At 44.4% G+C, this 19,887-nt stretch overlaps 1 protein-coding gene across 1 annotated transcript in view; it reads right to left on the bottom strand.

Moving 5' to 3' along the window:
- The window catches only part of PTPN14 (protein tyrosine phosphatase non-receptor type 14), a 181,318-nt gene extending 161,462 nt beyond the window's left edge, over positions 1-19,856 (bottom strand). The window contains exon 1 of the mRNA XM_049635191.1: positions 19,236-19,856. The gene's annotated coding sequence lies outside the window, so the exon portion shown is untranslated. The remainder of the gene's footprint in view (positions 1-19,235) is intronic.
- Between the last annotated feature and the right edge of the window lie 31 nt (positions 19,857-19,887).

Below are 19,887 nucleotides of genomic sequence, written 5' to 3'. Positions count from 1 at the left end.
TATACATTCATGAAGACTCTAGAAACAGGAAAACTATACCTAGTGGTATATGTGGGGAAAAGAGCAAAATAAAAAGTGTTCTCGCACTATATTATTGTATGAGCATTATTCTATACAAAGAGCATGTTTATAGTTGCACAGTTAACAGAAAATTTAGAAAGCATATAAAAGGCAGTGGCTATGCTATCATGGTAGAACAACTGCTGTCAAGATTCGTGATGCATTTTAAAAACCAAATTATGGTTGTTTTAAAAAATGGGCTTCAGTGTGATACCCAAAGTCGTAAAAGTCAAGAATTATGGGTCCTCATCCATATGTCATGGATACCTCATCACAAGCCAAGTATGCGTTTGTGAGACCAATGTCCTCAAAATGGCAAAGAAGAGAAGACGATGGGTCATTCACAAATGTACTTGTGAAAAAATGTACTTGTATTTGGTAACTGAGCACACAAGCAAATCAGAGTGTGTTGCCTACACTTTCCTTGGGGATCTGCAGCAAAGACATGAGGGAAATTAAGTGGGTTTTTGCTCCTACCCTCTTTATAAACAACCTGAAGCAACTCATGGACATCAGCAAACACGTACTAATTACTATAGGATCAATACACTGGATTGTAAGAACCGCAAATTTGTCCTACGTCTACAAAAGCCGTGGGTTGCGTTCAACATTCAATGTTGGTGAAAGACAGATGGATGCAGGTATGTTACAACAGTCTGGTAGTCACAGGCCTCCTTAAGTAAACAACTACCATGTTTTGTCTGACAATCACCCATCAAGTTAAGTCATGTATCTTCGTCTCTTTGGGCTGATACATTAAAATACCACAGGCTGGGTAGTGTATAAACAACAGAAATGTATTGCTCATAGATCCGGTGGCTGGAAGTCTGAAATTAGGGTACCAGCATGGTCCAGTGAGGGCACTCTTCCAGATCACAAACTTCTCACTGCATCCTCAAATGGCAGGAGGGACCAGGGAGCTCTATGAGGTCTCTTTTAAGAAGAATTTTTTTAACGTTTATTTATTGTTGAGAGACAGAGAAAGACAGAGCACGAGCAGGGGAGGGTCAGAGAGAGAGGGAGACACAGAATCTGAAGCAGGTTCCAGGCTCTGATCTGTCAGCACAGAGCCCGACGCGGGGCTCGAACTCACGATCCGTGAGATCATGACCTGAGCCGAAGTCGGACGCTTAACCGACCGAGCCACCCGGGTGCCCCTATGAGGTCTACTTTAAAAGAGCACTAATCGGGCGCCTGGGTGGCACAGTCGGTTAAGTGTCCGACTTCAGCCAGGTCACGATCTCGCGGTCCGTGAGTTCGAGCCCCGCGTCAGGCTCTGGGCTGATGGCTCGGAGCCTGGAGCCTGTTTCCGATTCTGTGTCTCCCTCTCTCTCTGCCCCTCCCCCGTTCATGCTCTGTCTCTCTCTGTCCCAAAAATAAATAAAAAACGTTGAAAAAAAAATAAAAAATAAAAGAGCACTAATCCCATTCATGAGAGCCCCACCCTTGTGACCTAATCACCTTCCAAAAGTCACATATGAATTTCAGGGGGGGGGGGGGCGGTGGTTGGGGTGCCACATTCCGACCATAGCACCACATCAGTGGATTCCAATGGTAGGCCAACATTCAGGCTTGGAGGAAAGGAAAATGGAAGAGAAAGGAAGAAAGGACTGGAAACAGGGTACCATCGTACAGGGTCCCATAGGTGGGACCATCAAGCCAGAGCCAAACACTATGTACACATGTAATACATTCACACCCTTTGCCTCGACTCTCCCACAATCCAGTGAAGCAGAACACACAGCAAGTGTAAGTGCTTCTTTTGTCTTTAAAACTATAAGCAGCTTAAGAAACCATTTACAATGAGCAGGACAACCTTTGAGAAGAGCTCAGGAGTAACCTCCTTTTTATAAATACAACCTAGATATGTAATGATTCAGTATAAACCAGCATCCTATCTTACTGCGCTGATTTTTTTTTAAGTTTCTGAAATTACTTGGTTTCTTCTGTATTAACATCCTTACCCTTACCTACTTTGAGCCTCAGAATCCAGTTTCCCCAAATGATTTACCTGTTATGAAAGCAAAACTTCAGGGGCACCTGGGTGGCTCAGGGAGTTAAGTGACCGACTTTGGCTCAGGTCATGATCTTGGGGTTTGTGGGTTCAAGCCCCGCATCGGGCTTTGTGCTGACAGCTCGGATCCTGGAGCCTGCTTCGGATTCTGGGTCTCCCTCTCTCTCTCTCTGCCCCTCTCCTGCTCGTGCTCTGTCTCTCTCTCTCAAGAATAAACATTAAAAATAAATAAAAAAATAAGCAAAACGTCATAAACCAATGAGTCCTCACCTTCCAAAGAAATTTGCAAAGAATTCCCAGAAGACGTACACAAAATGCAATTAAATTGAAATAGGAAAATATTTCAGGAACAAAACCCCAGAGACCTTCCCGGCAAATCTATCCAAAGTCCTATGTCTTCAAAAGTAACCTGAGTCTTGATATTCACACAATTAACATTCTAAATAGTCCTGCTCTGAACATCCTGCAGTCAGCAACTACTACTGTTCAAATAAACTCGGCTTCACACACGGATGTCTGGTTCACACATCATCTTGCTTCTCCCCCACTTGGACTTGCTTCCCACCGAGCTGTAATATTTCTTACAAGCTTTACCAGGCTGTGTCTCAAAACAGAGAGAATGGGTTTCTCAGTTCAGAGGATTTTTGACATTCCTCTGCTAAATGAGGTGGGAGGCATTTGCATTGCAGTGGTAGTTGCAAAATCCAGCTGTCGCTCCCAAATCTCAGCACCACTTCCTATCCCAACACTCTCTCTGTCTCTCTGTCTCTGTCTCTCTCTGTGTCTCTAGGAGCTCTGGATTCGGTGGCCTACAGATTTCTCTTATCTGCTCTGCAAGTCTACCTTGCCTTTGCCGGGATGTCTCAGAGCTTCATATGAAGAAATGTAACCAAGGTTATTTATGGGAAGGTCTAGATACCGCTATTTCTAAACAGAAGCCAAAGCCAAGTATACCCAGCAGGCAACATGACACTTGCAAAGTAAACCAAGTGAGAGGATACGGTTGGTAATAAAAAGTTTTAGTTTACAGTTTGAGGGGGAAAGCTATAGGAAAATCTGCTTCTTAGGTTTCAGTGGGTATTTTCTGCTATCTAAGCCATACGGCCAGAGGAGAATCTGAAAACCATGGAATTAAAGTTATCCAATGTTAGGCAACAGGATAATCAATACATCCGCCCTCCTAAGACTTAAAATTTGTAACAAAATTCAGCAATTTAGATTTGGCCGTTTACCCAGTTCCATAGTAATTATTACTTATGATTTGACTCCAAGATAAAAATTATAAAACCTCGTATCAGTTTTCATTTTATTTTTGTCACTGTTTTGTTTTCACATAAGGGTAAAGATGTATTTCAGTAAGATACAGTATAGTAAGAAAAATATGAGACCAAGGAAACAAAGAAAGGATGAAAATGACCTTTCTTTTTGTTTACAATGGCTTTCAGAAACCAGGAAAGAAAATGATAGATGGCCTTTGTTTTATTCAACTGAAGAGGTAAATAACAATATGTTCTGAAAGTTTCTGTCTTAAAATACCATCATTAGTAATTACAAAAATCAAACTGTAAACAATTATGAAACCAACAAAATGAAGATTTCAAAACCCAGCACTAGCAGAATAGGAGGAACACTGGATACTTAAATATTAATGACGGTACTATAAACTGATAGTCTTTCTAGAGAGCAATCTGGCCACCTGTAACAAGATCTACAAGCAATTCATGCTCTCTGACTCAGACAGCCTACTTTGGAAACCATAGCCCAAGAAAATATTCTCCAAGTAAATAAATGTAATTTGTTCCACGATGTTTGTAACAATGCTATTTACAATGGTGAAAACTGGAAACAATCCAAATACCAAACATTAGGGAACAGTTACGTCAATGATGGTATAAAAAATGGATCACCGATCCCTACCCTTTGGTCCCTTCCTGTAATGTCCCCCTCTACGTCCCGGCAACTTGCCTGGGAATCCTGTGGGGTGAGTGTAGGCCCCTGACTCATTGGGTCTTTGGCTTGGCCACGTGATATACTTTGGATAAACTGGACATGAGGAGACAACATATTTGCCACCTCCAGACAACAGTTCTAAGTGGGACTGCATGCTTCTCACCATATTCCTGTGATCAGCCTCGAGAACAGAATATCCCAGATGGGGGCTGTCCTTTAGCCTGGGTTTCTGAGTGAGAAGACAAAGGAGCAGCACCAAGCCCAGTCAAGCCACCAAGAGCTGCAACACATGCACAGCACTCGCCTAACATGGACGAGGAGCAAACGTTTGCTGTTTTAAGCCACTAAGATGTTGGAACCCTTTTCATAACCATAGCAAGAACTATGAAAATACAATAGTCCTCAAAATACAGCAAGTTATAGGAAAACATATATTTGAAATAAGCTTGTGAAAACGTAGAAGACAATAAAAAGCAGATACCAATGACATCGAGATAAAAATAAGGCACAAAGTTAACTTAGAAGGATGTAATAGTTTTTAATTACAGCAAAACCTTGGTTTGCAAGCATAATTCTTTCCGGAAACAAGCTCGCAATCCAAAGCACTCGTATATCGAGGCGAATTTCAAAAACCACTGGCTCAGTTGTGATCATGTGACATTTGAGGGCACGTGCTACTCATACTGCAAAACATCGCTCTTTATCAAGTTAAAATTTATTAGAAATGTTGGCTGGCCTTGCAGAACACTCACAGAACAAGTTACTCACAATCCAAGGTTGTACTGTGTTACTTTCTATCAATGAAATATGTACTTATATAGATCTTTAAGTCTCTTTTATTTTTTTATCTTAGAGAGAGCACAGGGGAGAGGGAGAGAGACAGAATCTTAAGCAGACTTCACACTCAATGCAGAGTCGTGGGCTCAATGAGACGCGGGCTCAATCCCATGACCCTGGGATCATGACCTGAGAGCTGAAATCAAGAGTCCAACGCTCAACAGACTGAGCCAACCAGGCACCCCTAATTTCCTTTCAAATGCTACCTTTATGTAAACATATCTTCAATAATTCTATTCGTATCATATTCGTGATAGCAATAATTCAAACGCACCTTTTTCTGTATTAAATGATGTAAAGACTAGTGAACACTTGCATCAAAAGTGAACCTACTGTGAGGATTATTATTCAGTCTTTGAAAGTATCAATTTAGAGCTCATCCAATTCTTTTGTCAGACTATAAGAAAGGGAACTATAAGAAACAACAACAACAACAAAAGACAAAAGCAAGACTTACTTGCTGGGATAATCTACTTCCTAGGCAGAAAGCAAGATCTGAAAGAATATCAGCATTTGATAATAAAGTGTTACCTTTCAATTTGCCTTCATGACCTATGTTTAAAATTCCACTTGCAGGATTCAAGAATCTCAAAAAATGTTCATCATAAGAAACAATCTGATAGACATTTGCCATAAAATAAATTCAATGAAAATAAGCTATTAATGTGAAGATCCTCCCTATCATCTTCTATGGGATAGCAAGAAATTTAAATGTGTGTATTTTCAGCAATAAAAAAAATAATAAAAGGGGGCACCTGGGTGGCTCAGTCGGTTAAGCATTTAAAGCATCCAACTCTTGATTTCAGCTCAGGTTATGAGCTCACAGTTCCTGAATTCAAGCCCCATGTCCGGATCTATGCAGACAGTGCAGAGCCTGCTTGGGATTTTCCCTCTCTCTCTCTCTCTCTCCTGTGCTCAAGCTCTCATTCTCTCAAAAAGAAAGAAAGAAAGAAAGAAAGAAAGAAAGAAAGAAAGAAAGAAACTTAACTACAACTATAAAAATATATCCATTTGTGAGCAAAGACTAAAATATGAAAAATATGAAAAAATTTTAAATAGCTAGAAATAGACTTGTAGGTAGAGTTTTAATTTTTTTTTTAGCGTTGTAGTTATCTCAGGGCAGAGATTTAACGCTTATATTTACAAAATCTGTACTTGCTATGAAATACATCAATGTCTCTCAGTTAAAAAGCCATCAGAAGTGAGCTTCAAGTTTCTAAAATCAAGTTCTGATAAGTATCTTCCTCAGTAAGGCAACCTTGGACTAGTAAACGAAGCGTATCAAACATAACGTCAGCATTTCTTGATTACGTGAGATCATTCTCAGGAACATCAACTGTGTATATTCCCTAAGTCCAAGATGATCGATCTCTGCCAGTACTGGGGAGGAGAATGTATGCCCTCCACAGACCCTCAACCAATAAAGAACTGCTCTGGATCCATTCTAAGTAATGTCGTCTCTCTTGCCTTTGGGAGGCAGTGATGCAGAATGGTTACAAGTACAAGCTCTGGGTTCAGGCCCAGATTTGCCTCTCGGCTCCACCACTGACTAGTATTTGCATGCCAACGGTGTGACACAGAAAACTAGTACTTACTAGTTGTGGGATCCTGTCCTTTAGCCTCTCTAAGCCCCGGTTTTCTCATCTACAAAATAAGTCTGTGAGGGCGCTTACTTCAGAGTTGTTGTAAGGATCAGAAAGATAATCCACGTAAGTGCTTGACAAAGTACTTGCGCACCATAAGTAGTAAATAAATGCCAGCTAATACTAGTCTCCGTCTGGTGGTCATCTAAGGTGTCATCAGGCTTGCTCCTTACCATCACCAATAACTACTGCTAATCTCTCCAGCCACTGGCCCCGGGTCCTCTAAGGCACCACTCCAAACGAGGCCTCCCAGGAATAATCCGATTCCTATCGACAGCAGTGCTATCCAAAAGAAATGTAATGTGGACCACGGATGCAAGCCACACAGGTTATTTTTAAGTTTCCAGTCGTCACATTTAAAAAGCAACGCACAAGAAATTAATTCTAATAGACTTTATTCAACTCAATATATCCAAAATATTATTTCAACATGTAATCAATTTTAAAATCTTACATTGTTTTTACATTCTTCTCCTTCTTCTTCCCTTTTTTTTTTTTTTTTTTTTTTGTACTAAGTCTACAAACTCTGGTATGTATTGGAGACTTACGTCTGCCTGAACTCAAATGAGGCACATTTCAAATGCCAGTCAAATGGGGCCAGTAGTGACATTATTAGTTTGCTTATTATTTGAAAGATTATAACCACAGAAAGACATCCCTTCCTTGAAAAACATCAAAAGCCATTTACTGAACAAACTGATGGATGGAAGAAAGGAAAGAAAGAGAGAGGAAGGGAGAAAAAACAGATGTTCCTGACCTGCACAGACCTGTGGGCCTAATGTCATGCTTAGGAGCTTGATCTATGGGGCCAGAGAGAACGGGTTCAAATCTCACTTCTTCCACGAACTAGCCGCAAGACTTTCACAAATAACCTCTTCACCTCCCGTATTTCTCGGGGACAAACTATGGATAAAAATAACATCTCTTTCATAAGATTGTTATGAGTTTAAAGGTTGTAGAGGGAAAGGAGTTTCCATACATAAAGCTCTGCTTTGTAAAAAGGTCGCAAATAGGGACAGGAAACAAATGATGACGGGGATACAGAGCACATCACCTTGAGGTAATAAAGGGGCCATGGTGGAGGAAAAACTGATCATGTTATAGCCACAATGCCTTTGTTAAAAATGCCCCGTTACACAAAACAACTTAAACAGTGGCAGCTATTAATAAAATGATTGCAATGACTTTTCTGAAGCCCTCAATGGTTTATACCTCGTTAGCCTGCCTGCTTTCTTCTTGGCAGGATCACAAGCAAGGGGGGAACAGGGGGAGGAGGGGAGGAGGGGAGGAAGGGAGGAGGGGAAGAGGGCTGATTGCCAGAATTGGGAAAAACCAAGATTTTTCAGTAGTGCCAGCTTCTGGCCTCAATTAGACGGGACCACTGACTACACCTAAATCTCTCCTTGAAGGATGTGGTTCCTATAGTGCCGTGAATGTAATCTGAATATTACTCTCGGCCGCATCAATACATAAAACTAGACGAGATGTTTACTGTTCCTTAAACTTTCCTGAAAGGTAGTTTTGTGAACAGATTCCTGATATTTTGTTTTAAACCTACTCTTCTCCTGTGCTCCCATCCCTCCAAGTAAAAATCCAATTAATTAAAGTTTTTAAAAAGTTAGGTCTGGTCGGCTGATGAGGATTTTAGATTTATCCATCTTAATAATCTAAGTCACTATACTCTAATTTATGTTGAGTTTCTTAGAGATAACAGTCAGGACTTCTCTATTCCAGGGACCTTCTAAACCAAACTTCCTCTAGAGAGAAATAATCAGTGTCCCTCGAGATTACATGTGTCTCATAAAAGCAAATTAAAAAAAAAAATAGGTCCTTACTAAAATGAATTCAGCTTTGACACACTTTTGTTTACTGCAAGACTTCTTGGGAGTCTTTAACAAATTCACATACACAGATTTCAAAGTGCTATGCTCATCCACTATTACCATTTTACCAGCCTACAAAAGAGAAAAATAATAATATGAATTGAGAATCAAATGATAGGGAGAGAGCCTAATTATCCCATGGAAATGGACATCCTTTACAGATCTTTGCACTGAACTTCTGGCTTGACGTGCTGCTGTGCTGTGCATTTCTCCCTTTTATCATCCCTGATAAATATCAATCTTGAATACATATATAGTAATTAACCCATCAGGAGCCTCCAAATGAAGACAATTTATTAGAAAGGGAGGGAGAAAGAAAGGAAGAGAAGGGAGCAGAGAGAGGAAGAAGGAAGGAGGGGGGAAACTCCTTTGAATAACTTAGTGTAAACATCACTTCATATTCACAGCAAAGCTAAATGCCTAAACACTTTCATCAAGATGAAGGGACATGAAATACACACTTGTACCTAACCTAGTACTTGGAAAATAAGCCTCATTTTGAAAACAACCAAACAGCTGCTCCACAGAAGCCAGCGCAATTCATCCTTTCCAGACTTTATTTTTAGATGCCTCTTAAGCAAAACAATAATTTTCTAAAGAAGATCATTAAGATCCGTAGATGCCATCTCATTATATTAAAGTTTTAATTCATTTCATATCAGTCCCACGTTTCCCTCATAAATCACATAATTATCTAATATTCCATAACAAATTCCTTGCCTTTGAATAAAAGAACTGATAGGACCTTTTGTAAATGGGCAGATTTTAAAACAGTACAATCTACACAGAATGTTAGTGTAACCCATGGATTTCATTTAAACACAGAGAGTCAAAAAATCAGCCCTGTTTTTTTAAATGATAACTTGGAGACTTGCGTATGTCTAAAAAAAAAAAAAGTACCTTCATCATCTAATGCACATTTTACAAAATGTATAACAAAAAAGAATATGCTTAATAGATCACAGGATTTCATTGGCAGAAGAGAATGCTAATTGCCTGCTGGAGTCTTTAATGAAACCTAATTGCTGGCTGGAGCTGCCACCACTGACCCTGGTAACAGACTAGTACACCCTCCATAAACCTAATGCAGCATAATCCTCCTTCATTACGGTTATTATAGCTCTGCAGTGGGACACGTCTGCCACAAAAATAAACTCTGCTGCCTCTTCTCTAAATGCATGTGTCACTTCTCCATCCCAGAGTAAGTAAGCGTCGATGGCAGAAATCACCCTTACAACAAGTGGTACCACTTCACAGCCCAGATCTACTCCCAAACCCAGACTCACACCCACCCTGGGGCCCTACTACAGAAACCACCAGCATGCTCCATGGCCATGCGGTAGAGGGCACAGGGCTAAAACACAGGAAAAAGCCAAAAGAAGCAAATCGCCACCCAACACCATAAGGCAAATAGGAAAAGTAGAAGAAATTATTTTTTTAAAAAAAAAACCTGAGTTTGATTTAGGAATTCCACATGTAAACCCATTCAATTGACAGCCTATGGTTCAGATATTGAGCCCAAGAGATTGTCCCTTCAATGTGCTTTGAAGTTTTTTTGGAAATACTTAAACACACACACACACACACACACACACACACACACACACACTTCAATTGAACACATTAATCTTACTTCTTCTACTCAACAATTCCCCCAACCTGTAACTCGGCAGCAGGTGCTAAGACCCCAAAGAGAAGTAAATCACAAAACATATCCTTGAAGCGCTCACGACTTTGGGGAGAGGGATGAGCAAATGACCATAACACAATGTAATACGTATCAGGAAAGAACGTGTGACGCATGATAGGAAGACAGTTCAAAGTGGCAATGCACTCTCCTGATGATAAAAAGGGAATGTCATGCAAAACATCTCCGAAGACAAAAGAATCATACTAGACATTAAAAAACAGAGGAGATTATTATGTGACCAGGTGTGACAGAGAATTCAAGGGAACAGTTGCGGTAACAGTAGGAGTCAAAGCCGCAAGGTTTCAAATGTGAGAAATGTTTGCAGAAAGATGACAGGGAACCAAGAACGGCAGAGGCTAAATAAAGTCAGGTTAGATGGAAACAAGAGCATGTGTCTTTTTTGTTTTTTTAAATGTTTATTTATTTTGAGAGAGAGCAAGAGAGAGCACGAGTGGGGGACGGGCAGAGAGAGAGGGAAAGAGAATTCCAAGCAGGCTCCAAGCTGTCAGCACAGAGCCCGACATGGGGCTCGATCTCACAAACCAGGAGATCATGACCTGAGCTGAAACCAAGAGTCAGACACTTAACCAACTGAGCCACCCAGGGGCCCCAAGCGTTTGAGTCTTGAATGATCTGCTAGGGAGTCTGCATTTAACCGTGGGCAATTTTGTGTGTTTTTTAAACCAGGTATTTAAAAAAAATTTTTTTTTTAATGTCTATTTATTTTTGAGAAAGGGAGAGAGACAGAGCACAAGCAGGGGAGGAGGAGAGAGAGGGAGACACAGGATCTGAAGCAGGCTCCAGGCTCTAGCTGTCAGCACAGAGCCCGATGCAGGGCTCGAACTCACGAACCGTGAGATCATGACCTGAGCCGAAGTCAGAAGCTTAACCAGCTGAGCCACCCAGGCGCCCCATAAACTAGGTATTTTAGACCTACAGGAGAATAGAGTAAACATACATGTTCCCACCACCCAGCTTGGGAAAAAAAACAATAGCACATCACATGTCAGCCCTCATCTCCACCCCACGCCCCATGCCCCACCCCCTGTATTTAGTGTTTATCCTTCTGGTGTTTCCTTATACTTTTACTACAGATACACAAGTATCTCTAAACAATATAAAGTGGCAAGACAGATTCCAAGCAGGGGAGAGAAAATATCAGACGCATTCAAAACAAGCCTCTTGTAATGCAGGGGGTGGACCGGCCTCCACAGCTGGCAGCAGTGGGGCAGGCAACAGAAAGGTGTCGAGATAGCTGTCGTCGCTGAAGGGCTGTCATAATGAAGAGAGGAGGGGCAGCCTCAGCCTTGGAGGCCATTCCTGGGGCAAGGAGGAAGCAGACCCGAATGAACCAGCAGAAGAAAGGCCACAGTCTGCGCTGAGCCCTAGGCAGGATGTGGGGAGGAGTGGGGCAGGTGTCTGGCTCTGGCTAACACCAAGGAGGGGAATGAGGCAGATCAGCCAGGCCACAAAGCACAACCTGGTAAGTGCCAGGAGCACTGGGGTAGGAGGACCTGACCCGGGAATGAGCTGCGGGTAGGCTGCCCAGGGCGGCGAGTCTCAAGGGATGGTTTTGACAGGCAATGCTGAGTGTGAGGATTCCTGGGCAGGGCAACAGCATAACCATAGGTGGAAGAAATTATTGGGCCTGTTCAGGAAGCAGCTGCAGCTCGACAGAACCCCGGCGAACAGTGGGACATAAATCTGAAGAAATCAGAAGACCATTTGGGGGATTATTCATGGAGAACCTCAAATATCAAGATGACGTGTGTATCGTGTGTACACGTAATTCATAATCAATTTCACTTTCACGACCATGAAATCTGCCTTAATCCCTCTTACTCAGGAACTGACATGATGGCAACAGCCAATCCTGTGATTTGGGGGATAATATCAAAGATACCATTGCTACTTACGACAGTTCTATAAGCAGGACAGGCTGTCTTGGCTAAAGGCAGGCAGGCTGGCAATTCTGCTGTGACAGTGTCGAGCATCTCTCTCGCATTTTAAAAACTACAAACTCAGGGGCGCCTGGATGGCTCAGTCGGTTGAACGGCCGACTTCGGCTCAGGTCATGATCTCGCGGTCCATGAGTTCAAGCCCCGCGTCGGGCTCTGTGCTGACAGCTCAGAGCCTGGAGCCTGTTTCAGATTCTGTGCCTCCCTCTCTCTGACCCTCCCCCGTTCATGCTCTGTCTCTCTCTGTCTCAAAAATAAATAAACGTTAAAAAAAAATTTTTTTAATAAATAAATAAATAAATAAATAAAAATAAAAACTACAAACTCAGAGGTTGAATAATGAGTAATCCTGCCTCTTCCTCTTTAATATCAGGTACAAAATGCGTAGCAAGGAAGTGAAGCATATTCTAATAAATGTACCTAAACCTGCAAAAACAATTTTGTTTTATGCCTTAACCTCCCCATGTTCCCACTTGTGTGATATGTACACTCCCTTCATCCCTGGGTTTGAAAAATGAGGGGAAAAAATGATCACATCTTCAAAAGTTTCCAAGTAAAGCAAAATAACCAGGTTCTTAAGAACCAGAGCATCAATAACTTCAGGAAACAGCTTAGGGATGTGATTCATCTCCTTAAGTAACAAGTAAGATGTGTATAATGTGTAGATACTGATGTATATCATGTGTATGAACTGATGCCTGTTTAATTTTTAAAATCACATATAGTCATTAACATGACATCACTTTCCCAGAGCACTGAACGTCCTATCAGAGAATAAGTAATAAAACCTCATCCTATCCTCTGAACAATAGAAAGAATAATTGTACCCACTTCACAGGGTCACTGAAAAATTTAAAACAATCATTTCAAGTGCTATGAATGCTGGGATAGAATCAGCAGCAATACAGGTAAGCCATGGCTACTGGTGTCCTACATCCACATAGGGTGGAGATTCTGGTTCTGAACCAACTAAATGGGGTCCCTGGTGGAGAAGCTTGTAACTCAGTAGAGGAGACAAGGAGATAAACACATATAATATGATGAGACACAACTTGCCAACACAGGTAAGTGCAAAGTGCGTTAGGACTATAAAGAAAGGAATGCCTAACCGGTGGTGGGAAGGAATGTCAGGGAAGGTGACGCTCTAGTGGAATGCATAGGGGCCACACAGGTAGGAAAGGGGAGAGGTCAGTCGGGTGAGAGTATGACGAAGAAGAGGGGAATAAACCGTCACCAAGTCTCAGGTCGCTAGCACAGAGAGAAGGCACGGCAGATGGGAGTGGGAAGGTAGTCATGGGGTAAAGAAGCCTCATCACACAGGTAATGAGAATCAAGAGAATTTAAATACTTGTTTTCTTTTGTTTTGTTTAAAAAAAAAAAAAAAACCTCTTTGGGAGAGGAAAGAGTAGATGAAGGATTTATGAAAGGCAACCTCTGAAGCTCTTGCATGATCCCAAGAGGCAGTGGGGATGGAGGGACGGGAGCAAAGTGAAGATATTTTGGAGATGCAAATTCTAAGGGTCAAAGGACAGATAAGGTTCATTATTGGGGTTTACAAGCAGAAGTTGAGGGGTGCTAAGAGCGTGGTGTTGAAGAGAACTCCAAACGCCGGCTTTCGGCAGCTAACTCAACAGATGGCAGGGTCACAGACGCTGTTCAGTTTGACACAGGTGGAATTTGGATGCCCAGAGACATAGAAGCACCAGGTAAACCAAACTGATGAAAACCAAGCAAAGGGGGGTCTGGATTGGCGATGAGAACCAAGCAGATCCACCGAAATGGAAACATGTCGTTCATGCTCTCCTGGGCCGGACTGGGGCTAAGTGGTCGTTAAGTGACTCCAGGCCTCTCCAGAGCCCACAGACTACCAGCAACAGGACCACTCAAACCAGTATGGTAAAAATCTTAAGTGACTATGAGCCTGAGGACAGGGCTGGACAGACTCCTTAGCTCTATGATTCTCAAAATGCAGCTGGTCAAGGACCAGGGCTGTTAGCATCATGGGAGTTCCTTAGAAACACAAATTCTTAAACCCCACCCCAGACCTACTGCCTCTTCTAGAAGCTGGAGTGGGCATGGAGAATAACAATCTGTGTTTTAACAAGCCCTCCGGGTGATTCTGGTGCCCACTGGAGTTTCAGATCTACTACTGAATTATTTGAGTGGAAAGGAGTGTGAAAAAAAGAATTCCCAGGAAATAGATTTCTAAAGACTTGAGGAAATTAAGTGTAAGTAAAGGATAAAGCATTAGGAACTTGTGCTAATTTCCAACACCGAGGGAGTTTTCCCTGTGAGCTAAAAGTTTGTAAGGCAAATTAGATCAAAGCAAGTGGCCCACACAATAAAGCTTCCTAATTTAGTAATGTGGTTCAGTACTAAAATTTCAAACATCACAAATGTGAAGAAGATATTCTGCTCGTCAGAGGATGCCACACCATCAGCCGATCTCTTTCTCGTTTTCTCATCAGACGCCTCCCAACATCAAGCATTTATGGGATGGCCACCTAGGGTTACAGGATCTCTGGATATGCAATAGCCCTCTGGGTCAAGCTAACCAACCAGGCTCAGGACGAAACCTTTGAGCAGGACCTAATTTAGTCCTCTAAGGAACTAAGCTAAATTACCCACGTATCAAAATTTCCGCACAAAATTGATCTAACAATGGCCACAGTACGTTTTTGTCCAGAAGCAAGGACATTGAAACAGGTCAGACAAAAACAAAACCAAGCCAAGAAATACAGAACCAACAAGAAAAAGGCAAAGGAAATTAAAACAATGTCAATTGCCATTTATAATCCAACTAAGACGTATAACCACCCCTAGCCCACAAGGACTCACTATTACCTTTTATCCAGAGATGCTCTAAACCCTCATCTACAAGCATTGCCTCATAACCTTTCATTCAGAATTATAAATAAATCAGAGATTATTTTTATAATCAATGTGCATGTAATGCATGGCAAAGGCATGGCTGGTCTGGGGAATGTGGACTTCCTCTCCCCTCCTGGCGCAAAAATCCCGGCCAGACCTGCATTTTTCCTGGGCTTTCTCCCCCTGACCTCTCAATGGGGTACTCACTCTCATGACCTTCTGGCCTACATGCAATCCATCCACAGTGGGGATTTAACCAACTCTTGGCTATAACAACCCATTCTGCTTCAGGACCACGTATTACACGCTACAAACCTGCTCTACTGATGTTTTCCAAGCTGTTCCTTTCTTCTAACAGTCCCTCCTGTTGGGAGGTTGATATGAAGATCAATGAGTTAATGTTTGTCAAATACTTTAGGCTTCTCAGATGAAAGGCAACATTAAAGTTCAAGAGACCTGAGCTGGCATTACACTAGAGGTGTTGCAGTTGACTCTGTACTTGGGCTTCAAAGAAGGAAAGAAATCAAGGCTGCAAAGACACTCCTTTGTGAAGATTGGCTAGCTTCTGCATTCTTGCTAAAATAAAGGCAGGCAGATTTGTTCTCAACATTCTTTAATTAACTGGACCCCAACATTAGAAATACAAGGATCTTTATATTAACACCGGACCCTTGTTTTCGTAAGTGGTGTACAGGGAAAAGGATTCTTTTCCCTGCCCTTCTCTAAGTGGCTTTTCCTTCCCAAGCTTCCCTACTGTCTGATCATGCAATTCTCAACCTCCTCCTATATAAGGGGCCACATGAAAGCTGCCAGCCAACACATTTGCTTTGAGCCAACAGACAAAAAAAGAAAGAAAGAAAGAAAGAAAGAAAGAAAGAAAGAAAGAAAGAAAATAAAAGGTCAAAGACAAAGCTTTATGTGTATGTTGGCATGCATGTGAACTCAGGCTGCTGGAAAAAAAAATGACACACACAAAGAGCACATTCATGGCCACATATAACTCCTCAAACATATAAATAGCCATCCTTGACCCAACACCTATTCTGTGCAAGTCACTACGTCAGGAAGGGAACACAGAGCATCGCAATGAATTCACAAATACCCTGGCAAGTCAGGTACCACTAGCCCCACCTTGTAGATGAAAGAACGGCACTCCAAAGGGCTGCAAAGTTTGGCCAATGTTACACAGCTGAAAAGAGGCGGAGCTGGAATTCAAACCTAGCTACATTTCAAACTCCCAAAGCTGGATCCCCTACTCCATCCAGCACACTGATAGACAGGAAAGCTGTAGAACTTGGTACACACCCCTTGGACTGCTCAGGAAGCACTGGGGGGCGGGGGGGGGGTGCCTGTGTGGCTCAGTCATCTTGATTTCTGTTCAGGTCATGATCTCATGGTTCATGAGATTGAACCCCGCATCGGGCTCTGTGCAGACAGTGTAGAGCCTGCTTGGGATTCTCTCTCTTCCTCTCTCTGCCGCCTGACCCCCTCCCCACCATGCTCTCTCTAAATAAATAAATACTTAAAAAAAAAAAAAAAAAAGAAGAAAGAAGCAGCAGCACTCCAGGGGGTTCAGACAGGGCACGGTAAATTAAATCAGTAAGGGGAGATCACAAAGTAAATCAGTAAGGGGAGGTCTTATTTCAAACATTGGTTTCAGTCTCCTCATTACCAAAACTTGTTTTCCCTCGTTCTTTTTTAATCAGCCCAAGCAGTAATGATTTAATTGGCTAATTAAGTATTTCATGTTATCTCTTTCCCTTGCCTTATCTCTAACAAAATGCACAGCACAGAGCTGAGGCATAGAATGGGTTCCAATCCTATACAACCACTGGTGACTAAGAAATCCAAATGCAGCATAGCAGGTGAAAAAGAACAAGAATATGGAACCCAGGTGGGCTACACTGTACAATCAAAGGGTTTATGTTTGCTTCTCTGGAGGAAAAAAAAAAAAAAAATCTCCATAGTTCTTGACCCCTGGCCCATCCATTCAGGACAGACAGCAACCCTCCTAAAAATTCTGATTTTTCTCTGAATTATTTAGGTTCTTCCGTAGTAAAACCGTCTAACTGTTCTCTTTCCATTCGAGCTGTCCAGCCCACACAGGGTACACACCCCTGAATAACTAAAGTGTGAATAATAACTGTGTTTAAACCAATGACGGAAGGCGGGCAAGTACGGGGATTGGCAAGAAAGGGCTTCCCCTCAGCCATGTCTGTGGTGCAGGTCCCACACCTCCAGTAAAACTCCTGTCAAGGGGCTGTTCTTGAGATAAGAGAAGGTGTTTGTGGAGGGGCTTGGATAAACACTCCAAACTGTACTCTCTCAGCTCTGCCACGTCAGCCAGGACTCAGCCACTCTGAAAACTGGTACAGTCCCACTTCGGCCCAGGGAAGAGGCACCCTTGAAAGGCAACCCACGTACGGAGTGCTACGGTACAGTGAGGAACCCTCCAGGCAGGATCTGCTGAATCCTGGACCATCAGGCTATACCCCAACTTGCCCGAAGATACTCCTGTTCTTGTGAAGTTTCCGAGAAAGAAAAACTAATCCTTACAACTGTGCTAAAGCAATAATGGCGTTTCAATGGAGAGAAAAACTGTAACACACACATGACACGTACATGGGCTCCTTCTGCACCTCGCGGCCACCCGTTTAGATCAGGCAGAAGAGCATCATGTCGCTCAGCCCCCACTCATTAAGGCTATCATTTCCGTGGCACAAGCTTTTAACCCCGTCACCAAAAGATAAGCGGCTTTAATGCAAGGTTCTGTAAAGTTGCAGTATTATCACCTACTGCTGTCAAGTGGCTCTTTGAAAGGGAATCAAGTACCATTCTAATGAAAACAGGCACAGGCCAATTAGTGCCAATTAAAATGTTGATGGTCGCACAACTGCTGCTTGTGGAAACAGCAAGGCATGGAAGGGTGTCCAAAAAGAGACTCATAAGAGGGTAACATGCTTCTAGTTTAATTTCTGATATCTATCTATCAATCTATCTATCTATCACACCCCAAAGAGCTGGGGCTATGATCTCTAGTTCAAATAGCCAGCTTTTTGAACTCCTTTTCTGGATGACTCTCACTTTGCACAAGCTGCTGCTTCTCCCTGGAATGCACCCCCCTCATCACTCCTACAGGTAAGCACCACTTCAACCCTGTAAACTCGGGGCACACCTCACCCCCTCATCAACAGAACCAAGCCTTCTCTGACTCTCAAAGCACCTCTGCCTCACTACACTATAATTCTTATCAGCCTGTGGGTTTCCTCCAGGAGGCTGCAGTTACAGCTTGCTGAACTACGTTTGTATCCTGTTTCCCTAGCACAGTCTAGAAGCTCAATGCTAGGTTTGTTGAATGAATGGGTGAACTAAGCCATTTTAAGAAATTAACTCATTGGTGGAAACCCTGTAACCCTATATTCAGCCTGCAGTCTAGAGATTCCTCGCCTTCACAAAGAGCCTGCAACGGCCAGTTCCTGGACAGACTGAAGCCCAAACCCCACAATCTCCTTGATTTGTAGGTGGGGTTGGGGGGTGGAGGGACAGGAACAGAAGGAAGTGTTAGGGAATGCTAGGTAGGGGGACCACTACCTCCCTACTCCCTCAGAAAGGTGTAAAACTAACAAGTATTCAAAACCCAGATTTAGGGGTCATGCCCGGGAGAGAGGAGAGACTTATGAACAACACCCTCAGAACTTGTTCATACTCAGAACTTTGAAAGTTTGAGGTGCAGACCTGTTCTGAAATTATGTGGCCCCAGGTTTTGTCCCTACGAGCCAGCCGAGTAGGGGCCAAGAAGGCCAGGAGTTTGGTGGCAAGGCTGGGGCCTAGTGGGAGCGCATAAAAACTCCTCTGCCTCCCAAGATCCCGTCTCCCCTGGGCAGGCGGGGAGCGGAGTGGGGCCGGGGAGCAGCGTTCCTCTCCCGCCGGAGCCAGAGCGACGTCGTTCTTCTCTCATCTTCCGGCTCCCACCCCTCGGGTCTCTCCAGCTGCCCTTTCCAGGCCCTCTCTCGGTTCCCAAAAAGCAGGAGGGAACGGGGAGGAGGGGGGCGACGGTGTGGGTTTAACCGCAAACTCTCTCCAGACAGCGCTCACCTTCCACCTTCACTGCCCAGACCAGACGTGCGCCTCAGGTCGGGCAGCTCCCACCGGGACAGAAAACGCCTGCGGCCCGGCCACCTCGCGCCCCCCACCGCTCTGCCAGCGTCCCGGGCCGCAGATCGCGAGCTGGCGCTGCCGGCGTTGGTCCCCGCCGTCGGCCGGGCGCCCGGAGCGCCCTGGCGGCCCCCAACCTCGGGCCCGACTCCCCGCGCCGCAGACGGCGCTTACCTGCTTACATGGCCCCGTCGGTGCCCCGGAGTCCCGCGCGGAAAGGCTGTCGTCCCGGCGCTGGCGGCGGCGGCGGCGGCGGCGGCGGAGCCCCAATTCCCTAAGGAATTGATTCCAGTGGCTGGCGGAGGAGGGGCGGAGGGAAGGAGCCAGAGGAGGCGAAAGGGGAGGGAGGTTTCCGCCGCGATCCCGGCGCACCGACAAGGAGAAAAGGAGAGCCACCTAGGCACGGGATTGTCCCGCGGGAGGGGGGCCGGGGCCAGGAGGCCGCGGAGGATGGGTGAGGTGGGAGGGGAGGGACAGACCGCGACCACCGGGCGTCTGCGGCTCCCCGAGGACCGGAGCCGGGAGGGCGGGCAGCGGAGCGAGGAGGAGCGCGGCAACCTGCCCCCGGACTGCGCCGGCTGCGCCCGCTCGCTCGGGGCGGGGGGGAGAAAAAGTTGGGCAGAACTTTCCGGGGCCGCGAGAGCCCGGGCGGCAGGAAATGCGAGCGGCCGGGAGAGGAGGGAGGAAGGGGCCGTGCGATGGGAGGGGACGGAGCAGGCGCCGGCGGCCGTGGCTCCCCCACCCCCGGGCCGGGCGGCGGCGCAGGGGGCCGGAGGCGGAGGGAGCGCGGGGCGCGCGGCCGGGGGCGGGGAGGAATGCGCCCGGG

This window comes from Panthera uncia, chromosome F1, assembly GCF_023721935.1.
Source record: "Panthera uncia isolate 11264 chromosome F1, Puncia_PCG_1.0, whole genome shotgun sequence".
Classification (NCBI taxonomy): Eukaryota; Metazoa; Chordata; class Mammalia; order Carnivora; family Felidae; genus Panthera; species Panthera uncia.
The sequence above is the reverse complement of the archived record's forward strand: the minus strand, read 5'-3'. Positions and strand labels throughout refer to the sequence as shown.